The sequence below is a fragment of the Pteropus medius genome, unplaced genomic scaffold (genome assembly GCF_902729225.1).
Source record: "Pteropus medius unplaced genomic scaffold, Ma_sr-lr_union100, whole genome shotgun sequence".
Taxonomy (NCBI): domain Eukaryota; kingdom Metazoa; phylum Chordata; class Mammalia; order Chiroptera; family Pteropodidae; genus Pteropus; species Pteropus medius.
In genome coordinates this window covers 27802-46404 of record NW_024352780.1, presented here as the reverse complement: position 1 = coordinate 46404, position 18603 = coordinate 27802, and the positions used below count along the sequence as shown (strand labels likewise).

The 18603-nt window shown below is 46.9% G+C and overlaps 1 non-coding gene and 1 pseudogene across 1 annotated transcript; both read left to right on the top strand.

The window, feature by feature from the left end:
• Nucleotides 1–246: 246 nt before the first annotated feature.
• LOC120589617 (uncharacterized) lies at nt 247–364 on the top strand (annotated as a pseudogene).
• Nucleotides 365–1687: 1323 nt separating this feature from the next.
• Nucleotides 1688–1806, top strand: LOC120589603 (5S ribosomal RNA). Its single transcript, XR_005649543.1, has one exon. It is a non-coding gene; the product is annotated as a 5S ribosomal RNA (ribosomal RNA).
• The last annotated feature ends 16797 nt before the right edge of the window (nt 1807–18603 follow it).

Here is an 18603-nt window from a genome sequence, read left to right as displayed (position 1 = left end):
ATCGTGAAGTTATTTTTTTGCTGGCCAGTCCCAGGATGCGAGAACGCCCACTCAGACCTTCGGCACAGCAGCGAACCGGCCAAGACCCATGGTGCCTTAGCGCGGCTGGCGCATGTGAGCTTCCGCCTTGCCGGAGGAACCCCCGCAACGCCCCCCGCCCCCAGTAGCTGTGATGCAGGCGCTGGCGGCTCCGGAGCCCTGGAGGCCAGGCTTGACGTCTTGGGGCGGTAGGCAACACCCTCTCGCGTCTACAGCCATACCATCCTGAACGCGCCGGATCTAGTGTGATCTCCCAAGCTAAGCAGGGTCGGGCCTGGTTAGTACTTGGATGGGAGACCGCCTGGGATACCGGGTGCTGTAGTTTTTTGCAGTCCTCTCCCTTTACCGCCCTCCAGCCAGGGTGCCCCTGGACGCCCCCGGGCCCTGCTCGCTTGCCCGCTCGCTGTCTCGGGGTTCCCGGGAAGCTGCCCGAGCCCAAGAGCTGCCTGCATGGTGTGGCGCCCCGCGTTCTTGCCCCTCCTCACCTGTTCTCCTACAGCCAGCCCTAGGCTGTATTCTCTCTCCACTCCGGGACGTTCGTTTCCTGGGCTCTGCGAGGCCGAGCCCCAAGGGCCACCTCTCTGACACACGCTGGGAGTGCGCTCGCATCCCCGTGACGCGGAACCGGCCCCGCCCCCCATCCCCGCCCCTCCTGAGGCCTCAAGTCTTTGCCGGCATCCCTGAGCCCCCGGCCTGTCCCGGGGCACTGAGCACGGAGCACAAAACGCCTCCTTGACCGAGACCAGCCCCGGCACGACCACCCTCTGCTGTGGAAGCGGCCTCTTCAGGGCGGCCGCAGGCTCTCGGGGTCACAGCCGGGGTCCGGCTCTGTGCGTCGGTGCACTCGTCTGCGTGTCCCGTCCCGCTCTCTGTGGGCAGGCACGGCCACTCCTCTCTCGTCTCTCTCTCCGTCTCTGTCCCTTTCCTCCTCACTGTCTCTCTGTGTCTGACCGCAGCCAGCTCCCGCGGCCCTCCCCTTCCCCAGCGACCCCGTCCCGGTCCCCTCCTGCGTGGCTCTCACTAGGCCTCCCGCCCTGGGGACCTGTGACCTCCTTTCTCCTTCCCTCGCTGTCACTCGCTCTGTCTCTGGTTTCTTTGTCCCTCTGTCTCTCTTGATGGAGAGAGTCGATGTGAAGGCGAGGGGCAGCGGACTGGGCGGGTCCCTGGTCCCGGTGCAGGGCGAGGGCTGCGTCCGCCCGAAGCGATGTCTCGGGGTGTGACCGGGGGCTCCGCGTGTGTCTCGGCAGGTCGGGCACGGCTTGGGGTGGAGGGCAGGGGAGGAGTGCGTCTGCGTCAGGGACGGAGCCCGAACTTAGCCGGGCCGCAGGTGCCTAGGTGCGCAGGTGGCCGAGAGGATGGCGGGCCACGCCCAGGCGGAGTCCTGCCAAGCGGCCAAGACTGGGGAGAAGGGCTACCCCGGGCCTGGGCAGTCGCAGGATGCGAGAGCGCCCACCCAGACCTCTGCACAGCCGGGAACCGGCCAAGGCGCGCAGGGCCTTAGCTCGGCTGGCGCTCCCTGTCCGCCGACCTGCCAGCCGAACCCCGGCAACCTCCTCCCCCCAGCAGGAGTCGCGCTGCAGGCGCAGGCGTCTCTGGCGCCCCGGAGGCCAGGCTCGAGCTCTTAGGGCGGCAGGCGACATCCTCTGGCGTCTACGGCCATACCACCCTGAACGCGCCCGATCTCGTCTGATCTCGGAAGCTAAGCAGGGTCGGGCCTGGTTAGTACTTGGATGGGAGACCGCCTGGGAATACCGGGTGCTGTAGGCTTTTGCCGCCCCCTTTTTTTTCTGCACTGAAGCCAGTGTGCCCCTAGACGCCCGCGGTCCCTGCTCATTCCCTGGCAGGCTGCCTCGGGGGTCCTGGGCAGCCGCCCGAGCCCCAGGGCTGCATGAACGGCCATGCACCCCTCGCCACCGCTCGCCTCCACCTGCGCTCCTGCAGCTTCTGGGCTCTTTTCTCTCTCTACTTGGGGCCTTTCACGTCCCTGGCTCCGCGGGACCGAGCCCCAAGGGCCGAGGGCTCTGGGCAGAGGGCGAGGTCTCGGGCTGAAGCGTTGCCTGGTGGTGTGGCCGGCATCTCCGCGTGGTTTTGGGCAAGTCGGGCTCGGCCACGGCGGGGAGCGCAGGGGAGGGGTGGGTCTGGGTCAGGGCCGGGCCGGGACGTGGCAAGGCCGTACCTGCCTAGGTGCCCAGGTGGCCGAGAGGATGGTGGGTGACGCCCGGGTCGGGGTCTTGCCGAGCACCAAGACTGGGGAGGCGGGTGGCCCGGGGCCTGGGCAGTCCTAGGATGCGAGAGCGCCCCCCCAGACCTTCGGCACGGCCGGCGCCCGGCCAAGGCCCGGGATGAAGGGGCGAGGCGGGCGCGCGCTCTCCCGGCCCCCCCAAGCCCTGCGCGCCGCGTTCGGGACTTCGGAGCGCGGGTAGCTCCTGCCCGGCGAGGGGTCTGCACCGCCTCATCTCTCTCGCCAGCGCGGCGGCGCGGGGGGGTGACGCCTCCCGACTGGGGCGCGGGCAGCTGAGGCGAGCGCTCATCCACGCCGGCCACGGCCATGGCTGCCGCTCCCGCCCCCGCCCCCGCTGCGGCTCTGGCCGGTGTTGCGGAGGCCGACTGCCAGTCAAGGCGGGCCGGGACAGGGGAGGGGACAGGGGCTCGGCGGGGAGGGCACAGGGGGAGGAGACAGGGGAGGGGGGAAGCGAGGGGCGCAGTGGCTGGGTGGGTGGGGTCGGCAGGACGCAGGGCGTCACCCTTCTCTCAGTGTTTCCTGGACGCGTCGCAGGAGAAGGTCCCGAGTCGCCTGTCGTCCGGGGAGGGACATGCGCGACCCCGGACTCGGCGACCCCGGGACGAGGCCCCTCGCTGACCACTTTGCAGCGATTTCCAGACGGCGCTCTCCTGCAGCCAGCGTTCTTTCTCGAAGGCTGCTTCTTTAGTGAGGAAATTTTCCCACATCTGTCGTCAGAGGAAGTAAATATTTGTTAATTTCCCTTGTTAATTTTTTAAATGCCTGTTTGGCATCGTAGCGACGGCGTCCTACTGAAACGATGTGTTCTGGTTAACTTTTCATTTCACAAAACAGGTTACCGTTCTAGTTTTGTTTTTGGATGATACTGTCCCTGACACATAAACAATGATGAAGTTTATAAATAACATAAGACAATTAGAAACTGTTTTCTTGAGGTCTTTCACATGTAAAAGAGTAAAAAAAACAGGCTCAGTTCTAGTCCCACTTTCTATGTTAATTTAATTTTTTTCTTTTGTTTGTTTTTCTTTATTAGCAGTTTTCTAAAGGGATTTAAAAATCAAAGTTTTAAACATGCCCAGATAAAAACACAATAGGAAAATAGTCATGGTATCAAATGTGAATTTTCCTTCAGTGTTTCTCTGAGTCATTCAACATTTATTACGTGTTTACAGTGTCTACACAGATAAATAAGGCAGGTCTTGGTCTTCAGACGCCTGTGAGGCAGCAGAGTCAAAAACAACCAAAAGTGAGGCTGGGAGTCCCTGCCGTCCATCTAAAGGGGCACGAGGAAAAGCAGGCTTTAGACATTTGAATCTACCCATATGACAGTTAGAAGAGTCTTCCTTTTGCTCTCTGAAAATACTCTTCCAAAAGTGCATTTAGGCCACAGATGGAAATCCTAAGGAAAAATCAAAGAATTATGTCTTCTGACGTGCATCATCTTTTGTGGGTCAGTAGTATCAGGACACAATATAATGTGAGGGTCCCCTAAGATATGATGCAAGGGCATTCACAGGTCTACTGGAACCTGGGAAGTAAAGAGTGAAGATATAGTACTCCCTGCAAAAGTGAACAATTTACAGAATGAGCAGCGGAGTTTTTATAGTTGTAGTCTGGAAGGTACTGAGCTAAAAAGAAAAACAAAAAACAAAAAAAAAAACAAAACTAAGAAGAATCAACAAAATCCTATTACTATCGTGTCCTATCCTGTCACGACAGTCACACAGTGTATTCACATTTCCATTAGCCATCAGACCTTAACCCCCGGCCGACTTTGTGCGACCTGAAACCATACCTGCCTCACTCACTAGGACACCTCCAACATCTAACACAGTGCCTGGCACATTGATAACTATTTACTACATGAATAAAAGGAGACATGAACAAGGTCTACACAGTCCCACAACATCACCAAAACAAACTGTTATCCAGAAAAAGACCATTTCCTGACTTTTTGATGAAGACAACAGTTTTGCCATCTGACCGACCAGTGTTTTTATTGTTCCATTGTATCTCCATATCTGGGGTTTCTTTATTGTCCAGGTAATAAGGAGCTCTATGAAATATTTTCCTTTCTTCTTTATGTGGCTTCTCTATCCACTTTAGAACTCATTTGAGGGTATTACAGCGAATGGCAATTACTCTTCCTATGCTATAAAAGTAGCAGGTATACTGAGATTGTATTTGTATCAATGTCAAGATGTATACAAAGTAAAAAATGTTTATTAGACGATTGCTTCGTTTTAGTGTAAAGATAATACTGTAGTTAATGGTTACTCAATAAATGTTAAATAATACTCATCAATTCGAGGCATTTATGATTATTATACTTTGCCATCTCTCTTCAGGCGAATAATAGCACAATGTAAACAGATAATGCGTGCGCTAGTAAGAGGTACACCTTATTCTTTACTTAACTATTACAGCTACAGTTCCAGTTATCTACTAAGTCACAAACCACACCAAAACCTAGGGCCTAAGATCACAAAATTTGTCATGTTTTCATGACTCTGCAGATGGATCGAGTGGTTATTCTGTCATCTTTCCCTGGGCTTACTCGGCTGGCAGGTGGGCTAAGGCTGGTCTCGGCTGGGACAGCTGGGATGGCCAGGCACCTCTCTAGTCTTTCACTCCGGGCTCCCTCATGCACCTGGTACTCACAGGGTGACTGTGGAAGCTATGGCACCTATGCAGATCTGAGCTCTGGATCTCAAGTAATGTCACTCCCACCACATTCTTCCACCTCCTTCGGCCTGCCTCCTGCCCAAAGAAAGTTAGTCAAAGGAAGTCACAAGGCCAGTTAGAGGAACGGACCCCATCTCTTCAGAGGAGAGTGGCAAGGTCGTGCTGCAAGGGGTGTGAACACAGAAAGGCACGGCCCTTCGGCGGCTGTTCTGCAGCGTCCACCATAGTCCGTCCTCTGGCCACGACAGTTCACATCCCCTCATAGGCATTCCCAAGACGCCAAAGTCCGTTTAATCACCAAAGTCATCTCTGTGTATCTCGTTGCCGAAAGTCCAGGTGCAGACAAAACTCCTCGGGCATGATTCCCCAGGTTCAGCTCCTGGGGCACAGCACTTGTGGATTTAGAGCGCTGTGAACTAGGAAGACAAACAGTGTGCCCTCCTCATTCTCAGCCACCCAGCCTGTGAGACAGCGACAAACACTCCCACTTCATAAGGTGAGGGGAAGGAGGTATTGCTTTCAGAATGGAAGGTTTACTGCATGCACTGAACCACAGGGTCCTGAAATCCACCTGGGCATGTCACCAGCTCCCTTGACCCTAGGGCCAGGCAGAGCTCCTTTATTACAGCAAGCTCCGCCCCCATGTTTCCTGGTCTATTGCTCTCCTTGGTTCTTGGAGTTCTTTCTTTTCCAGAAGCTATGGCTCCTGTCTGCAGCTAAGTAGCTTTCCCACCCCACAGAAGGCTGAAAGCCCAGAGGCGGTTTTTGTTTTTTTTTTTGAACTGTCTCTATTCCTTTTAATCCAAGTCGACACTACATTCGAGGCCCTTCAGTTTCTTAGAAGCCTTTACCACTTTGTCTGTCAGAGGAAGTCTCTAAGTCACTGCCTGGAATCCTTCCGGTATCTTAACCAGGGGTTTTACAGTCATCCTCTTGATTTGAATTGTATCCTGAGACTATTTCTTACATTAAATACTGTCCTGAGTCCTCTATATTTCCTCTAAATTCTGTTGTAACCTGTAAATTCCTTCTTTAATTCATTTCTGCTGTGGGCAATGTAACGCTCCATGAAGATGTCCACATGATCACCCCTGAAACCAGTGAGCATTCCACCCTGCACGGCAGAAGGGACTCACCAGATGTGATGAGGGTGTGGTTTCTCCAGGTGGGCCAAACCCGCCCACGCTCCTCTTCAGAAGCTGAGAACCTCCCTGGCTGTGGCTAGAGACAGTCAAAGTGCGAGAAGGACTCATGTGACCACTGCCGTCTTTGAAGACTGAGGGAGGGGAGCGAGGGGTGAGGGTGGCTTCTGAAGCTGGGGACACCTCTCAGCTCACAGCATCGAGGAAGTGGGGGTTCAGCCTTACAACCGGAAAGAGCTTGATTTTACAAACACCCAGAATGAGCAGGGACATAGTTCTGCCCCTGGGGCCTGTGGGTAGGGACATGGCCCTGCTGATGCCCTGGCTCTGGACTGAGAGCTGTGTGAGACTTTGAACCTACAGAACTGCTCGAATAAAATGAAATGGAGATCGGGCCTGAAAATCCCCCAAGCAGACAAAAGCACAAGCCGCATAAAGCAAAATAAATCCAGCTTATTTCATGAACATAAGCAAAACTTAATTATTTCCTGTAAATGTTCCTGATAATCATAAAAAAATTTCAGTCATCTTCCTAAATGGTGTAAGGTAATCATCTTTAACCGATCGCCCATTTCAATAACTAATCACTGTAAAGGTGACACAGCAGCCTCGTAAGCCGTGCCGTGGCGTCGTGTTCTCTGGGCGGATACTGGATCTGAATTCTCCCAGCTCGTGAGCTCTTCTCCTGTGCACAGTTAACCCTTACTAAACACTATTTGACTGATTTGGTTTCAATTTTTACTGTCTCTGGATTTTTGGCAGAAATATAAAAATAATAACTTTGTGTTATTTAAGCTGCTAGAGTTTGTGATCTTTTTTTATCTCTCTCCTATGTATCTTACCAAGCAGTTAGAAGAAGGTAATTGTTACTTTGTAGTTCTACGTGGGAATTACTTTAGTGAGGTCAGCAAGTTCATTAGGTGCACATTCTACCTTCCAGGTCACCACAAGCAAAAGTCACTCCGTCCACCTCCATTCTTTAGTCACCAGGAGCAACGTCCTTCTCACGTTTCCAGCTCGCACTGTCTGCTCTCTACCCCTCCCCGCATTCACCTGCTGCCTGGCCCTAAAGACAACGCCATTCATTTGGGATTTGGTTAGAGCGATGCTAATTTCTGTCACATTTTTCTATTGCTTTGCACTTTTAGTAGCACTTCCTGTTGGAATTATCTATTGTTTTGTGCTTCCATCACTACTTTCTCGTTCATTTGCCTATCTTCTTGCAGCAATCCACCACCCTAAAACTTAGGGGATTAGAATAACAATGTATTAGTTTTCAGAAAGATGCACTCAGCTGGCGGATCAGCTGGATTGTCTGACCCTCTCTCCAGACGCACTTCTGTCTCAGGCTTCTTCACTGCATGGAGTCTCGGCATGGCGCTCCCACAGGGCAACAGCAGATGCCGTCAGGCCTCATTTGTAAACATGTGTGAGGTCACTTCTACCACATGCTATTGGTCAGAGCAAGCACAAGGCCAGCCCACATTCAAACAGGCAGAAGGGTAAATTCAGTCCTCAATGGAAGGTGTGGCAATGTCACATGAGGAGGGGCAAGGACACAGGGAGGCAGGATTCAGGAGATCACTATATAATGATCTGTCACAGCTACAAACAGTATTCCATGTAAGAAAAGCACAGAAGAAACCACGACTGATAGCTAGGGTCCAGAGCTGAGGGCTAAGAAGCAGTGAGTACTCCCACACACTAAGTCAGCAGAAAGGCCTCTCAGTAACTGTAATTTCCCCATCCATGGAAGCAGGAGGAGCAGGAAGAGAAAAGTAGGAATCACTGGAGCCAGGAGCTGCGGGCTTAGGAGGGGCTGCTGCGGCTTTCCTCAGCCCCTTTCCAAAAGCCAGTTGAGAATCTCTGGCTCTAAAAGAATCGCCTGCAGAGTCTGGGGGTGTCTGCATAAAAGGAACACTGGAAACTCATATTCTAGTGTACATTGAATTAGGACACAGGCTAGTCGACCTTCCCAAAGTGCATGTGAACTGTATAATGACGGCAGAGCAAGCAGAAAGGCCCGTGAGTGGAGTCAGCTATCACTTTTGCTTCGATGAGAACATTCGTTTCCAGTAGGCAAAGTGAGCAAAGAGAGAAATAGCTGGGCTTGTGCCATCACGTTAACACCAACACAAAAAGCTAATTTCTGAGTGAAAAAAAACCAGCAACACTCGCCCACAGGACACATCACTGACTGTGAGAGCTGAGGGGGGTTGGGACAGGCTAAGCAGGGTACTGGATTCGGAGGGCCCCTAAAGAACTCTCACTTGTGCGTTGTCTAGAAACCCAGTATTTGAGTACCTGTCAATGGCCAATCAGTGCTGGTCCAAGAATTAGTGTCAAACAGAATGAGGAGGACGACAACGATGGCCTGTGAAGCCCTCGGACTCCTGGAGAAGCTAGAACCTGGATGACAGAGACGGAAGCTGCAGCCCACAGGTAAACTACACTCCCTACCAGGTGAAAACTGGAAAAGCGGTAACAAGCAGGCCATACACTTTTCTCATTTTGGACCCTCTAAGGAATAGAGCTAATAGCCAGCAGAAACGAGGAAGTCAGGAAGCGAGGGTTTCCTAAGCTCCCCAACTCTCATGGGCTCAGAGTGGCCCCCCAGCACACCACCCCTCCCCTCCCCTCCGCTCTGTGGTTGAGCAGGATCTGGAAACCTGGGGCAAATGACTGTTGACTGTAGTGCTAGCAGGTTGGGCTTGGTCTCGCTGGTAATGCTCAATGTGTTATTTGGGGTAGAAAGTTTCAGTTATGCAAGATGAATAAATTCTGGGACAACTTTACATCGTGGTGCCTACAGCTCACAATACTGCATTGTACACTTGACATTTGCTAAGGAAATGAATTTTATGGTTCTCACCACACACACAAATAATGATGATAATAATAATGATAAAGAAAGAGAGTGCCAGGAAACTTTTATAGGTGGACGGATATGTTTATGACATACTATATGGGTGGGGATGGTTCACATTGCCTGACATAGTGAATATACAATTAATAAGATGATGGTTTAACCTCAGCTCAGGACTGGGAGCTGGCCCCACAGACACCTGGCAGATGGTGCCATGGCCACTGCTCCAGCCCCTAGGCCAGTATGGCTTCTGCTGATCCCGAGCCCAAACAGAGAGACCGGCTCCAGCTGGTGCTTGCCTCCGACAGTTGGAGAAGGTGGGCTGCTCCAGACACACGATACTTTCTTCTAGCTACTTGCTATCCCCGCTTTTCCCAACCAGGTCCCTAAATTTGGGCTCATCTAAAAACCTGGGTTTGCACCGTGGACGTTGTAAAGTGTGAGATCTGTGTTGCCATTGGTCCCCATCCCTGAGTCTGGAGATAAAGGTGGGAAAACTGAGCACACCATGAAAGCAACAATGATATCAGGTGTGCTCTGCCCTTCGCTCCCCAGACTTCAAAGAAGCAGCAGACTGTTCACCTCATTTTACACACAACACTCTTCAAGGACACATCTTTGTGCACAAAATTAAATCTAACTGAAAGAAATCTTATTACTGATTTTTTGCTTTGCAGAAAACACATTGGTATAAAAGTCTCTAAGAAAATGTGTTTTTTAAAGGAACAAAAATGGGATGAGAGTGTAAATGCAAAATATGTTTTATGGGTAGAGTCTGCTTTTTCTGTTACTCAGGGGAATGAGCAGACTGTACAAGTCAGATTCCAGTTTCACCTCATCGCTGCCACCAGGGGTGTGTTGGGAGGACCCAGAGGGCTTGCCAGCTAGGATGAGCTTACAGCCTTGGGACCCACATTGGGAACACAGTGGGTGTCCCTGGCGCTCTGGGTCCTGCAAGGCCTGAGGTGATCGAGAACAGAGGAGGGGCAGGTTGAGACCTCAGAGAAAGGGAACGTGGTCAAGAGCAGGCCAGTGCTCTGGCTTGAACAAGACCAGACTTAAAAGGCCAGAGGATGGCAGGGAGTAGAAGTGGGGAAGTCGTCGTTATAAGAATCTGGTGCTGGTTGTACTCCTGTGATGGGCTGTGCCACCTTTTCCCTCCCTACCCGTCCCTATCCCCAGCTGCCTGTCCAAGTCCCACTACAAAAATCAGCTTGAGTATATGGCAAGGTGGCCCATTGAGTTATGTGCAGATTTTCTTCAAATAGAATGACCAAGATTCAACTCAAAGCTGCAAAGACTATTTGGATTACTCTGTCCAGGATCCTGTGTGAGTGCGGTGTCCTGGACGCAGAATTGTGTTAGAATCAATCTTCAGTTTAAATACCTGTAAAATGGATATAATAATTTTCCTTCCTCAGAAACTGTAGGTGAGAAGAGATATGTAAAGGACAGGAGTTATTTCAAAGTGAGCTAAGTACCAAGAGTCTGGACTCTTATTTTAATAGTGGGCAGAGCCCTTAACGCAGGGAAACGCTCTTCTCTGGTGCCATCTCGTGTACACTTTGGGAGTAGCACCAGAGTTTAGGTCATGAAACGTTATTCGTGATCCTCCGCTGCCATCTCGTGTGCGTTTTGGGAATAGCAGCAGAGTAGATTATGATATGTTATTCGTGATCCTCTGCTGCCATCTCGTGTGCATTTTGGGAGTAGCACCTGACTAAAGTTCATCAAGTGTAGGTCAATATGAATATTCATTCTCTGTTGTCATCTGGTGGGCAATTTGGGAATAACAAGACGGGGCTGCTCATAAAGTTATTTCTGCCGCTTTTTCATGTTCATTTTGAGAATGACACCTAGGGAATGTCATTATGAAAAGTTTTTCTCTGCTGCCATCTCGTGGGTATTTGAAAATAACACCCAAGTATAATTGTCGAGATGCACACAAGATGGGTGCAGAAAACAAATTTGTATCTGAACTACACTCAGATTTTATTCCCCAAATTCACACCAGATAGCAGCAGAAAATAAATTTTTATGATGAAGTATACTTGTTTGTTGTTTTCAATGTGCCCAAAAGATGGCAGTAGAAACAATGTTTCAAGACACGCAATCTTTGTTTTTAACAAGAGGCACACGAATTGACAACAGACATTTTATGATGACATGCCCCTGGGTGTTATTTATAAAATGCGCATGGGATAACACGTAAATATTTTTTCATGACGTGCGCTGTGGCGTTACTCCCAAAATTCCCACTGGATGGAAGCAGAGAATGAATATTCATAACAACCACTCAAGTGTTATTCCTAGAAAACCCACCAGATGGCAGCAGAAAATATTTAGGATGACATACGCCTAGGTGTTATTTTCAAAATGCCCACGAGATGGCAGCAGAAAATAAGCATTCATGGTGATGTACACATGGGTATCTTCCCAAAATGCACACAAGACAGAAGCAGGGAATAACTTTTTCTGACATACACTCTGCTGTTATCCCCGAAATCCCAATAAGATTTCAGCAGAGAATAACTTTTCATAACATACATGCATTTTTACTTCAAAGATGCACATGAGATGGCAGCAGAGAATAAACTCAAGTGTTATTCTGGTGAAGCCAACAAAAAGTTACTAGGCAATAACTTTTTATGATGTACACTTGGATATGTTTTTTTTCGGATCTTATGTTTGAGCTGCATACAAGATAACAGCAAAGAATGCCTTTTCATGATGACATACACTTGGGTGTTATTCCCAGAATGCATAACAGATAGCAGAAGAGAATAACTTCTTGTTACATGCATTCTGGTGTTATTCCCAAGATGCACATGAGATAGAGGCAAACAAAAAATATTCATGATTACCTACACTCAGGTGCTATTCCTGAGATGCCTGACAAGGCAGCAAAGAATAACTTTTTATGACATAACTGGGGTGTTATTCAAGAGATGCCCACGAGATGGCAGCAGAGGATAACTTAATGATGACATACGCTAGGCTTATATTACCAAAATGACCAATAGATGGCAGCAGAGAATAACTTTTCATGATGGCTCTATTCTCTGGCAGTGGTCCACCGTGGCACCTCCTCAAGCACTGCCTGTGGTTTCCCAGTAACGATTTTTGAATTAGGGGACTCTATAATTAAGCATAAGAGAAAACAAAATGCCATGATAAATAAATTCACATTTCTCCCAGTTGCTCATATTATGAAATCCAGCAAGCTTAATTAGAAGAGCATGATTTGGCACAGGAGCAACTATGGACGTTCTGAAAATGACTTATAAGCGTCTTTAACATTCTTATACTTTTATATCAATTATGTTTAAAAGCCTGATATAGTTATTAAAAATTATTAAGTAATTTGGGTTAACCTATGTACACAATTCTGCTAAGAGTTCTACAATAAAAGCTCACGCGTGAAAAACCCTATTTGCCAAAGCCCGGTCAGGAAGGATATCTCTAACACCTGCGGCTGAACAAACTCCTCGGCCGGGAGGAGGACTGGGGACAGACTGGTTGTCTTTGTGCCGAAGTATTCCTCCCAGGCACGCAGCCCGCACAACGTGGGTCTAATCCGCTCCTTCTTACCATTAGCTTTCCGCCTGCAAAAGGCGCAAGGTACGGGTATTGGAGGGTGGGGCCAGTGGTGGTGTTGAGAGCCAGTGAGGAGGAGCCAAGGGGTTGGTCCTGGGGCGATTCACCAATCAGTGTAGAGTTGGGTTTTGCCTTACTCCAGAGCTGGTCCTCTGGATGCTGGGGGCGTAGTCTCCATTCTGTGTGGACCACCATGTGACCCGTACGTGAGCATGCGTGGACATCCCACCCCCATATCACACTCATGAGATCTAGTGTGAGCCCACATTGCGTATGCTCTGCATTTCCAGAAAGCGGGAAGAAGCTTCCTGATGCTTCCAGTGGCGCCATTGTGTGAGGCAGTCCTTATATCTCAGCAGCCCCTGGGAGCTGCACCACGGACATGGTGAAAAGAGAAAGTGAGGAGAAGCGTCCCAAATCCAAATGTCTCAAATCTGGACAGGAGTGCCAAGTGTGGGGAGAAGTGCTGTCTTTCTTCAGATGACAGATTAGAGGACACGGCTTGGTGAGGAAAATTCCTTTTTTTTTTTTATTCTGTGGTGTAGCATAGTGAGGGTGAGGAGTACTGAACCTGCGTGTATCTGTTTTTTTGCTTCATGTTATAGAGGAACTAAAGCTCTTTGGTCTATTAGTCTACATATAACAGAGGGAATTACTTCTACATGAATTCCAGCCTGCATCTTCCCCAGGTTAACAGCTCCTTCCACAGATATGCTAATTGTCTGGATAGTTCTGCGTGAAGGAAGGGGTTTGAAGATTTTGTAGTCTTCCTTAGGTCCCAGGTTCTGCCTCTTTCCGTGCATTTAAGATGGATTTCAGAAAACTACAAAACTTCCATCTTGTTATGGTGGCAGGAAAATTAATGGCTGAGTTACCGCTAGCTCCTGGAAACTTCTGTAGCTGAGAGATCACGGTCTTCCGCTGGCAGAAATAAACATTATTTTTGTTTACCCTGTCAGCCTTCTTGATCTATTTCTGTGGTCTTTGTTAGAATTTAGAAGTGCCACGAGTCCTTTTCCTCTCATCTATACTTAGACTGTCATGAAAAAAATATTTGTGAAGCTATAGCCTGTGTCGCGGGAAGGGTTCTCATCTTATTTTGTGAGAAAGAATTCCAGGGTAAGATGAACAGCTGGAGTTCTTGTGGGTCCCGTGACCAGATTCTTGCTTTATTCCACAAGAAAGAATCCAAGGGCAAGATGAACAGCAAGCAGGAAAGCACGAGTTTTATTAATGTTACAGTACTCACCTGAGGAGGTTGTGTGCATGCTGAACTTGAGAGAGGAAGAAGGCGAAAGAGGTGGGGAGAGAGAGAGAGAGGGAGAGGGGAGAGTCCCGCCAAGATAGCTTGTTATGAACTTTTTGTTCTCCCTGGAGGGAGACCTTGGAAAATTGTGGTGCCAACTTGTTGTCTCCTCCCAGTAGGTGGGGAACTTAGTTTTCTGCCTTTTCTTTCTCATATGAAGTTTCCGGAACTGTGTTAGTGTCAGGTGCACAATGGGAGCTGCAGTATTTGCAATGTGGATGAGATGATAATGATATTATAATTAGCCAAAAGTTTTGCTTTGGCCAAAGATGGCATCTAGGCTGGAAAAGACCGGTTTTGGCTTATTATCTCTGCTGTGGCTAAAATGGGGAGGTCTGAAGAAAGGAAAAATTTCTAGAGCCATATCCTGGAGGGGGAGGCAATGTCCCTGCACTACCTGTTCGGCCCCTCACTTGGACTTAGCAACTCCTCATTTTGTTTATTGAAATTTTTTTTCTAGAGATGGTCATTTTTTTTCGTTGTCTTCTTTTGTCATTTGACATAACAAGGAAATACCATAAAAATAGAAAACCTTTGGCTTCTTTAGTTAAGCTGTAAAAAGGCTTATTGCTTTGAGTCACTATTAAAATCCTACCATTAATGGTCAGACTGTGGATTCTTTAAACTGGAAAAACTCTCAATCAGAAAATGTTGTATAGAGCTCTCATGACAAGCAGCCATTTTACTGGTAAGACATCAGGGTGTTCTCTACAATCATTAGTAATTCTGTTTATGTTTTGATCTCTATTTGTGAAACTTTTGTGTTTGTCTATGTAACATGTGGTAGGATGTTTTTGTTTCTGACTGCTATTACTAGTTTGTAATATTTGATTGTCTTAAAGGAATTATATGCTGATATGAAGAAAGACAATAGAAACAAACACAAATGCATTTCGGGATCACATGATTGGAGACAATATTTGATGTTAAAGCTGGCTTAAGTTTGGTTGGAATTCATAGACATCTTTTTGAAAGTTATTAATGTAAACTATATATGTTTTAGCTGGGTCAACAAAAATACGTTTATGTTAGCTGTGTTACAAAGTATATAAAGAAAATAACTTGATATACAAAGTATCAAGAAAAATCAAGATAACAATTGGGTTTGCAATCTCATAGTTTTAACTAATAAATAAAATAGATGCTAATAAAGGTTTTTAGGTCAACTATTTTGCAGTAATTATTTATACATCTACATTTGAAAGTTTTTCTAGGTGTTTTTAGTGAGCTGAAACTTTTCAGGTTTTGTTATTTAAATTAAGTTATGGTCATTCATAGTTTTACACCTGCACGAGCAACGTCTAAGGGTTCCAGTTTTTCTATATCATTGCCAATGTTTGTTATTTTTGGTGTTCTCAATTACAGCCATTCCAGTGTGAGTGAAGGAGTATCACATTGTAGTTTTAATTGGCATTTCCATCACGACTGATGATGTTTAACATCTTTTCATCTGCCTGTTGGTCAAATTGTATGTCTTCTCTGGAGAAGGATGTAACTAATTGTCCATTTAAAAATCTGCCTGTTTGTCTTTTTGTCGATGAGTTTTAGAAGTTCTTTATTCTTGATAACAGACTCTTATGAGAGATATAATGTGCAACTATTTTCTTCCATTTCGTAGCCTGTCTTTTCACTTCCTGGTAGCTCCTTTTGATGCACATAAGGTTTTCATTTTGAGGAAATCGAATTTATCTATTTCTTCTTTAGCCGTTTGTGTTTGGTGTCTGTTCTAACAAACCATTGGTAAATTTGTGGTCATGAAAATTTGTCTCTGTTTTCTTTGAGAGTTTATAATTTTACCTCGTTTATTTAAGCCGTTTATTTATTTATTTTGAATTGATGTTTGCATGTAACGTGAGGTTAGGGTCCCAGTTCATTTCTCTTCATGTGGATGGCCACTCACCTGGCTCCATTTTTGAAAAGACCCTTTTTTAGCCATTTTAATGTCTGCCCTTATCAAAAATCAATGGTCTGTTGATGGATGGGTTTATTTCTGGGCTTTCCATTCAGTTTCATTGATCTATCTGTATCTCTTTATTCCAGTGTCACAATGTTTTAATCACTATTGCTTTCTATTAAGAATTACAATTAGGAAGTATGAGCCTCTAACTTTGATTTTCTTTTTGAAGACTGTTGCAGCTCTTTGGGGTCCCTTGAAATTTTATATAAGTGGGTCAGCCTGTACATTTTCCCCAAAGACCTTTGAATTTTCATAGGAATCATATCGAATCTGTGCATCAGCTATGTACTATTGCCATCTAAACAGTGTTAATTCTTTCCATTACCATGAGAAGGCTTCAATTTTCAGTGTACGAATCCTGCAGTTTGATTAAATCCATTTCAAAACATTTCAAAACATTGACATTATTTTAAATGTGATTATTTACTTAAATTCTTCTCAAGATTATTCCTTGCTCACCTATGAGTAAAACAGATTGTGGTTTATTGATATTTAGTCCTGTAACTCTGCCAAAATTGTTTACTTGCTCTAATACCTTTTTTTTAAATTTTGTAGGAAGTTCTATATCTAAAATGTTAATGGTTTATAGGGCTAAGATAAGGGTTGGGGCTGGGATGGAGTTTGGGGCTGAGTTAGGGGTTAAGGTTATGGGTTATAGTTTGGTTATGGTTTACGGTTACCGTTTATGGTTATGTGTAGTTTACTGTTTTTCGTGATAGATGATGGATTACATTTAGGGTTTCTAGATATGTTATGTTGGTTATGGTTTATGGATATCATTTATGGGTAATGCGTTATGGTTATAGTTTGAGGCAGGACAGGGCAAATTTCCCCGAGTGGGGAGAGACAACCCCTCCCCTGAGAGAAGAGTAGGTTCTTTGGTGGAAAGTGTAGAAAGAATTCAACATGCAGGCCATAGATAGAGTCAACAGGAAAGTTTATGGTAAAAAGGGGAAAAGGAAAGACTAGAAATAGCAAAGACAAAAAGCCAAGACAAAGAAAAAGCTCCATGTATTATGGGGAATTCCAGTTTATATATCATTCTTTATTTCCCGTGAGTTACAGTTTAAAGACTTTATTTATCCATTTCCTTTGCTCTGGACAAACAGTGAGAAAGGATAAGAGTATGTAGTGTGAAAAGCCTGCTGGCAGCTCCCAGCCATTCATCCACAGGTTATCTATGTTTTAGACACAGGGAATGAATGATTTTATTTTGTGTAGGGCAGACACTTACAGGCTCTGTTTTTCCTGTTTCCCCTTTACAGGTGTGGGAAATGGGTCGTTAGCAATTCCAGAAGTCTTCCTTTGTTCTGCAGGTACCCTCACGGCCTGACCACAGAGCTGATGAGCATATTGTAGTCTCTGAATGTAGCTCGATTTAACATTTTAATTCTCTTGCCACTTCCCTACATTAGTTTAGCATTATGGTTAGGGTTTTTGTTATTTACAGTGATGGCTAGAGAGGAGAAAAAAATGGGGTTGAGCTCCAGGGGTGTGTGGGTGGAAGTAGAAGTCAATGAGGAGAAAGGATGGGGTGGACCTGCAGGGAAATGCACAGCACAGCCTTCAAATATCCTATCAAAAGGGCTTAGGCTAAACCAGGCAGTGGTTTGGATCAGTCCGCCAGTATGAGGTGAGGATCTGGGGGTGCATGGAGGTGCTGAGATTCAATGGGGAGGAGCCAAGGGGCGGGTCCTGGGTCAATCCGCCAATCAGTGCAGACTAATTTAGGGCAGGGCCAGCCTGCACTAGTGTCAGGTCTTCAGGCTGTGTGCATTTATGGTGGGTTACTCAGGTCAAGAGACCCCCACCGAACCCTCACGTTTCTGCTTGACTCAGCGGAAACCCACGTAGAGCAGGTGGCTTCTCGTGCACGCAGACAGGGCTTCACCTTTTCAGGAATCTCACTTAGCTTCTCGAGGTGGCTCCACTGTGCTGAGGCAGTTGCTGTACTTCTGCAGCCCTCGGAGCTGCTCCTTGGACAGACATGCGGAGAAAAGGTGAGGAGAAGCTTTGTGTCCCAGGAGTGCTGAGGGGTGACAATAGGGGGTGTCAGTCTCTAGAGGACCCGGGAGAGGGACCAGCTCGGTGTGGAAAATTCTTTTTTTATTTTAATTTCGTTGTGTCAGGTAGTGAGGGTGAAGAGTACTGAATGTAAGTGTGCCTAATTTTTGCTTCATAGTACAGAGGAATTAAAGATATTAGAGTGTATTGGTCTAAATGTAATGGGAATTGCTTTTACCTTAATCCTATCCTGCCTTTCCCCCAGGCTAACAGCTCCTTCCATTGATATGCTAATCGAGTCGAGTCCTGTGTGAATAAAGAGATTTGGAGGTTTCGCGCTCTTCCTTAAACCTTTAGAGGGAAAGGAAATTAACCTTGTCCTAACGTAAGGCTGGTTCTTGCAGAATGGGAACGAGGAAAACTGGGAAAAAAAAATCTGTGAAAAGGAGTGTTGTAGGGGGTTTGTGAGGTGACATCTTGGGAGAGGAAATTTTGTAGACAGTTAAGTTGAATGAGATTGTAATAAATTTAACCAAGGAAAAATTTAAATGTCAAAAGAAAACTTTTGTAGAAGCAGAGTTTAGTTATTCTTTCTTTAGAACGACAAAGTTTTCCTGCATCCTTTCGCTCCAGATAAGATATTATGAAAAGTTTTCTGCCTAGAAATCAAAGACTGCTTTCTTAAAATAGTTTTCCATCTTAATCAAGTGTTCGATGACTTAAGAGATAATTTCCTCAATCCTAAGAACCAAAGTTTTGCTTTGT